General features: G+C 37.0%; 1 pseudogene; it reads left to right on the top strand.

Moving 5' to 3' along the window:
• The first annotated feature begins 1,783 nt into the window (after positions 1-1,783).
• Positions 1,784-2,772, top strand: LOC112835011 (sterol-4-alpha-carboxylate 3-dehydrogenase, decarboxylating pseudogene; annotated as a pseudogene).
• The last annotated feature ends 5,376 nt before the right edge of the window (positions 2,773-8,148 follow it).

Below are 8,148 nucleotides of genomic sequence, written 5' to 3'. Positions count from 1 at the left end.
GAAGGAAGGAAGGAAGGAAGGAAGGAAGGAAGGAAGGAAGGAAGGAAGGAAGGAAGGAAGGAAAGAAATGAGAAGGGGAAGGAGGGAAGAAAGCTATAAAACTAAGGCCTCCCAATATCGTACTCACTATCTCTAAATGCATTGGAAATCCACTACTTATTTTGCCATAATATGTGTCATATGATCTACTTGTTCCATTTTAAGAAGAAATGGTAAAGCACTTTTGGGAAGGAATAAGACACCAATAAGGACAAATATTCCCATGCGAGGGAATTCTGTCCAGGCATCTGACTGAAACTACAGGTTTTTCAAGGCACTAAAAGAATGTCCAGATTACTATTTTTAAAATCATGATGAAGGATGAATTTTCTAAAACATGAAGCCAATACAGATCTCATCAAGGAAAATATTTTAGATTACATAACACCGCAAATAAACAATGAAAGATATACTTCAAATAGAGGAAACTATTGTATACAAAGGACAAAAGACTATTGCAGTAAATCTTTTAAGTCAAATAGGAAAAGATAAAATTAAAGAGAGAGAAAGGGGAGAGAATAGACAATGAAAATGTGTAGGAAATAATTATGAAATCATTTAAAAAATATAGTCATTAAAGTATGAGAAATATTCAACCTAACAATCAAGTAAGTGCAAATTAAATGAGTTTATTTTCAAAAGTTAGATTGACAAATAAAAAATTGACAGTAGGGGTGCCTGAGTGGCTCAGTCGTTAAGCGTCTGCCTTTGGCTCAGGTCATGACCCCAGGGTCCTGGGATCGGGCCCCGCATCAGGCTCCCCGCTCTGCAGGAAGCCTGCTTTCTCCCTCTCCCACTCCCCCTGCTTGTGTTCCCTCTCTCGCTGTGTCTCTCTCTGTCAAATAAATAAATAAAATCTTTTAAAAAAATAAAAAATAAAATCAATAAATACATGACAATAAAAAATAAAAAGACATATTAACAAGTGATAGTAAAAATGATAGCACCCCAGTGCCAGGTGCAACATTTTGGAGGGCAATTTGACAATGGACATCACAATATGTAATGTGTGGATTCTTTGATCTATAAATGTCACTTCTGAAAACTTAACCTAAATAATGAGACATATTGTAAGGTAAGTGTACAAAGATTTGTACACATGAGTGGTTTAGAGCAGTGCAAAATAACATTAGCCTAAACGGTCATCAGTAGTATTTGGATATAGAGTCTAGATCCATACCATAAAAAAAAGACTTTGTAGAAATCAAAAATGATTATGAAGTTGGCTTTTGGATGTGCCCAAACCTTATTAAGTGAAAAAAAGAAAGTCCAAAAAACATTCAATCTAGGATGGTATTTTTGTTTTAGAAGGTAGAGGAGGTGAAGAAGAAGGAATGGGGCAGGGAAAGGAGAGCGAGAACAACAGACCCTAGAAAGATATTCAGCATATACATTGAAAATGATTATTCTTGGATTATGGATAATTATAACTTCCTTCATTACAATTTTTGTTTAATAGCTTACAATGAAGGTGTGTTAGGTTTAATGTCAGAAGAACAAGCCAATAAAGACATTTCTATTCTGGAAAAAAAAAACTTATTTATGAAAAAATAAGGTTAAAAATAGCCTTACCAAACATCCTTGACATTAAAATGACTGCGTAAGAGAAAAGGGTGGAAGCGGCAGCTGGAGGTCTTTGGGTGCAAGCTGTGGGCCTTCTGAGGCTGGGTTGGGTGGGGGGGGCGGTGAGGAGGCCCTGCGGACTGGAGGCTGGTTTGCTGAGGATTGAGTGAGCACTGTATGAATGGCCAATAAATGCTCAGTGATCAGAGGCTCTGGGTTCCTGGGGCAGCACGTGGTGGAGCAGTTTCTGGCCAAGAGGCTACACCGTCAACGCATTTGATATGCGGCAAGGGTTCAGCATTCCTGGGGAGACCTCTGCAGCCAACAGGATCCCTATACAACTCTGAAAGGTGTAAACACAGCTGTCCACTGTGTGTCACCCCCACCATCCAGTAACAACAAAAAACTCTTTTATGGAGTGAATTACATTGGCACCAAGAATGTCAATGAAACTTGCAAAGAGGATGGGGTTCAGAAACTCATTTTTATCAGCACTGCCAGTCTCATCTTGGAGGAGGGTATCAACATCAAGAATGGAACTGAAGGCCTTCTGTATGGCATGGAACCCATAGACTATACAAAGACAAATATCTTAGAGTAAAGAGCAGTCCTGGGTGCCAACGATACATTGCTTAACCATGGCCATCTGCCCTCATGGCATTTTTTGCCCGAGGGACCCCAGTTGGTCCCCATCCTCGTCAAGGCAGCCAGGAATAAGGCAAGATGAAGTTTGTGATTGGAAATGGGAAGAACTTGGTGGACTTCACCTTTGTGGAGAACATGGTGGGCTGACACATCCAGGCAGCAGAGCCCCCCTCCTGAGATGCGGCAAGTGAGTGAGGAGGACTTTTCACATCACCAATGACAAACCCATCCCTTTCTGGACATTCTGGTCCCAAATCCTGACAGGCCTCAACTATGAGGCCCCAAGCACCCCTACTGGGTGCCCTACTACCTGGCCCTCCTGCTATTCCTCCTGGTGGTGGCAATCAGTCCTGTCATCCAGCTCCAGCCCACTTGCATACCAATGCAGGTCACACTGGCCGGCACGTTCCACTATTACAGCAGTGAGAAAGCTAAAAAGTCATGGGCCAGCGACCACTAGTCACCATGGATGATGCCAAAGAAAGGACCATGCAGAGCTTTCACCACCTGTGGAAGGTTGAGTGAGGCAACCTAGGGACTGGTCTCTCTCAATGCATTCCCTGGCTGCTAACTTTCCACTGTGGACCAGCAAACTAACCTCCTTCAAGTGAGTTTCTTCTGAGCTTCGGTCTCGTCCTGACAGTTAGATGAGAGCACACTCAGCTCTTCTGTGACCACAAGGATGGAGAAAACAGCGGACATTTCTCCCTTAGCAGGATTGGATTTGAATCTCTTAAAGCAGGCAGCTTCATATTTTACTGTTTGTGTTCTCTCTTCCTTCCCTCCCTCCCTCCCTCCCTCCCTCTCCCTTTTATTCTCTCCCACCCTTCCTGTCCCCTGAGTTACTTACCATTCCAGTGTCCTTGTACATAATTGAGGAAGCTGTAGGGAAGAAACAACTCATTTGCTAATTGATAATGGAAAACCAAATTTACTTCCATGCAAACTGATACTAGAGGAGAAGCCACAGACTGTTCAAGGAGTCACACACATATTACAACTATCCTAGAAGAAAAGCAGAAGTTATAAACACATGGTGAAACTTCAAATGCGCATTCCAAATAGACAAAAAAATTTAGAGCAAAAACTTTTGGAAAGGCTTAAGTAATTGTAGCCCCCCACCCTCCAACCACCACCACCACCAATCTCCAGAAGGAAAAGACTGCTGGTTGTTCACCTCCTTACATGCTTCCAAATTCTCTCTCCGGTACAGGTGGTTCCAGAGCTTTGTTTTTTCATAAAACATTCTTTCATGGGCACATCTCTTTTTATCAACAGAGTCCCATTGTCCTTTTTAGTTGTAAGGTGGTAGTCTGCCCTAGTGGCCTACAATTTCAGCCGTGTCATTTTTCTTCTAACATGGGACATGGGTTCGTTGACAGTAAGCCATTGAAAAGGTCAGAGAGAAGAGCCTCCTTTATCTGCTTGGAGTTTGGGCAGAAACTCCATGAGATGATGCAGAAAGGGCTATTTCTCTGCAGCTCATGCTCACAGAACCCTTCAGGCCAATTTCCAAAAGGCAAAGTGCATCTGACTCAGTGTTCTCTATTTTCTGGTGATGTTCTGCTTAAAGAACCTGGTTTCTTCCCAGACTAATTGAAATATCATGTTAAAAAAAAAAAAGACAGCATCAAAACATATCAGACAAATGACTAAAGAAAAATGACTCTGTTAAAATGATGGCTTCATTTGCTACTTTAGCAAATTCACGTGTTACAAATATTTTTGGAGTTTGTTGTCTGTCTCTCATTTTCTGGTGTGTTTTGTTAACTGAATGTTTATTTTATTGTCATATATTTTTCCTTTAGGAATTTTTGGTTTTACATTGTCCTTAAAGTGATAATGAACACTCAAAAAATAGGAAATCACATTTGTTTTCTTCTAGCATTTCTATTATTTATTTATACATGTAAATTGATACAGAGTTAATTCTGATGCAAGTAGTAACATATTTTGGATGTAAGTTTTTAATCTGTTATTAAATTGTCCATAATATCCCTATTGACTTCAAATGCCACATTTATCACAAATTATGAGATAAACATAGTCACTCCTGGACTTGGTATCCTAATCTCTTGATATGTTGATTTTATTTTTTAGCATTCTGTTTTCATTTGCTAGTAGTATTCTCTTTGTTCTCCTCGACTCCACGTGTTCATTTCTCCAGATTAATTTTTCATAATCATTTCATGTAATAAAAAGGAGGTATTTTGAATATGAACCTATTTCAGTACAAAATTATCCTAATATGAGAATTATGTGTAGCTTTACAATATTGAGAACTCTTGCTTATACAAAAGAAAGCTAAATAGTCACAGGACTAATCTAATATTAAACTGCTCTTACTAATCAATAATATAAAAAAATCTCATTTAAAGAAAAAGCAAATTATATGAATAAGAATTTCACAAAAAGTGAAAACAAGGCGAAAATACTTAGAAATGTTCAGATCATTCACACACACACAAAAAGAAGTATACTATAAAACAGTAACAAAGCCCCATTTCCAAACTGCCAAAATGATACAAGACAAAATATTTTATAAGATCTTATGTTAGTGAATCTATGACAGAATTGGTATTGTCGTCTTTTGTGATACAATATGTCTATTTTAGGAAAGCAATATGGAAGTGTAGATACAAAAATTCATATTGCAAATCAACACATCAACAAGCCCACTTTTAGGAAATATCCAACAGCTTTCTCAAAGACAAAAATATCCAAAAATTCAACTGACAATGTTAATATCAAGAAATAAGAGACAGATTGAATAAATTACTATAAAGCTGTACAATGGAGTATTATGCAAGGATTAAGAAAAATGTGGTAAATTGACATGAAATGGCATAAAAGATGATTGTAATAAATGACCAGTAAATGTCAAATGAAGGGCAAATCACAGAATGGTGGGTTAAGAATGATTCTATCGTATAAATTAAGTTATTTATGAGTACATATTATATCATACAAGACTGACTAATCATGGGCAAGGGAAGAGGTGATCATAAAGACTGACTTTTTTGAACTATTATTCATATAATGTCCCTCTGTATCTTTCCATGTGTGCTATTATTTTGTCATATACTGAAGCATGTATGACCATTTTTTTCAATAAGCCATTTTAAATTATTGTAAAAATTTAAATAAAAAATGCCAAACAGTGTGGTAAAAATATTGGCCTTTTGTGTTATGGTTAGATGTCTATTTCTATACTTACTCAAATATGCTTTTAAAATTCGAAACAGAAAGAACACAGTCTAATAAGTTGATGCTTTTATAACTTTATATCTTAATATTCCTAATGTTAAAAAGACACTAAAATTAAAGATAAGAGTATTTTGTGTCATAACTGTAAAGTAATTGTTAGTACTAATATAATAATATTTATGATATCTAACATTTTTAAAGTTGTCAAAGGTTTGTAATGTGCATTATTATCTTATTTGGGCCTCATAACAGCCCTGTAAATTATAGATGAATATAAAATTGTAATAAAAATTACCCCCAAATCTCCCACAAACATAAACATCTTAGAGACAGAATGTTGCATTTTAAAATGCATTGTAAATATAAACTGAAACACAGATTTCAAAAATATATCTATCTTAAAATTTACCTCACTAAAGTTTTAGAACCATAAAAGGACCACATTAGCATAGCCTATGCACAATAGCAAATTGTTTATCCATATTTAAAACCAATGCTTGGAATTATTTTTATATATACCAGTTTGCACCACATGCAGTGAATTTGTGTAAACTAGAGTAAAAACAAAATTCCCTTCTTCCTTGTTGCAGCCATAGCCAAAGCTGTTGCAAGCCACAGTTGTCACCTGGAACACCACATAAGTCGAACTCAAGGATGCAATAATGAAGCAAATTTATTATTTTTTTTCACTGTTCCTGCTGACCCTTTCAGTGAGGTGTAATTTTCTCCTTTTCTGGATGAAACCTCAAGCAAAGCCCGTAACTTTTCCAGTCATTGTCTGCTTTATAAAAGCCTCCTGTCACATGAATCGCTCCAATGGATCCAAGAGATCCATTCCAGGAGCTGTTATGTTCAGGCAAAGTAATAATCAAACTCCAAACTTCATTAAAATTCAAAATTACTCTCCTTCCTCTTCTTGGGCCTATGGAAGGCAAAAAGGGGTGGGGGGTTGTCTGGCACCACTCTTTTTTCTTCTCCTCCTTCTCCCTCTTCTTCCTCCAAGCTAGGAGAAGAAGCAGGGAATCAAGAGAGTCTTACTTCTGTCTACTCTGAGAATATGGTAAGCAGTCCATGGATTCCATCCCACTTCCTAGGAAACATGCCTCTCTTCTGGGCATTCTTGTCACTCCAACGTACTTCACGTCACTCCAAATGACTATTGGATAGGAGATACATATTTTCTTTTAATTTGTCAACTCAAAACACTGGGGAGAAGCATGAGAGTGAACATGGCTGAAGACAGCCGTACCGGGACAAGGAACAGGGATTTCTAAACACATAAACCAAATGCAACTGGTTTGGGAGAATCATCTCCACACCTGACTACACCTAAGCCACACTTGTCCTTGACCTCTGAAAGTTTTTGTAAAAATTTAGTATCCAATTTAGTCTTATTCATACTACTTCTCAAGCACCCATCCTCCTATTTTAATCTTGGCTGCAATTACATTTATGTCAAGAATAAATTATTTTAATGATATTTTCCCTATATCTGCATAGATTTAGCCTATCAGGAGGATGACTTGAACATAACAATTAAAAAAAGAAGTAACTTGTCAAGTGAGGAATTTTCAAGTCAAAGTAAGTTGACATTGTCACTTTATGTTAAAATGTTTGTGAAATTTGCTATCTCAAATAAAAGAAATTCAAGTTTCATATTTATTGGCAAAGTTAATATAGGGATGCATAAGATAATTCTCACAGCGGCATCTTTGGCAACCACCTAATTCTATGTTATCTCATCGGTAAATTCACTATCTATCTGCTAAAATCAAAGTCTGTATTTTTGAAATTGATACGTATCTTGTTCTACTCCTTGCAGGAAAAAAAGAGAGGAGTATCTTATGATTCACTTAACACCTTACGAAACTAAAATGTATGTTTCTATCACAATTTGGGTATCGCAGAACAGGTATAAATATCTGAATTTACAATTCCTACATTTTAATAGATAAGATTTTCCAGTTGATATTCATCTGGCAACCAGTGGAAAAGGATTTCCTTATTACTGTTTATCATCATTGGCAAAACTGTGGTGATGTCAGCATCCTATTGCAGTTTGTCTCTCAAAAAGACCAAATCATTTTAAGAGCTAGGGATCATAATGTGGCTGTGAATAAGGGGTTATTTAATAATAATCACATTTTGGAAAACCTATTATATCTTTTTCTATTCTTGTAGTCATCGAAGAGATTAGTTGGCAAATCTGGTTATTCTACAAAATATAATCACATAAATTTGGGGGTTGGAAAGGGACTCTACCTTCTAAGACCTTATAGAATGGAAGAATGGAGATAGAATGGATAGGCACACCAACCAAAAATTATAATGCAATGTACTGTTGCTATATTAAAGTTATATGACAAATACAGGAAGAACTTAAGGCAGACTGCTGATAGTTATCTCAGAGAATCCAAGATATATTTAAAGAGCAGAGGAGCCTTGGGCTAAGACTGACAGGATGAAGAGGCACCTGGGTGAAAATCAGCAGCGGACGTGACAGATGAAAGGAATATCAGGTGTGAAAGCATGAGTCTGACAAGGTCTGGGAACACTAAGTAATTCAGAAAGGGAAAATGGAATGTTGGATCAGGTGAGATACAACATTTATGTATGGTTCACACTAAGAAAAATCTGGTATATTATGCAGGAGATGAGATTATCCTCTAATTAAGTTTTTAATAATTACACGTC

Source organism: Callorhinus ursinus, unplaced genomic scaffold (genome assembly GCF_003265705.2).
Source record: "Callorhinus ursinus isolate GAN/ISIS: 27379988/994484 unplaced genomic scaffold, GSC_fseal_2.0 scaffold11, whole genome shotgun sequence".
NCBI classification, from domain to species: Eukaryota; Metazoa; Chordata; class Mammalia; order Carnivora; family Otariidae; genus Callorhinus; species Callorhinus ursinus.
This window is presented reverse-complemented; position numbering and strand designations above follow the sequence as displayed.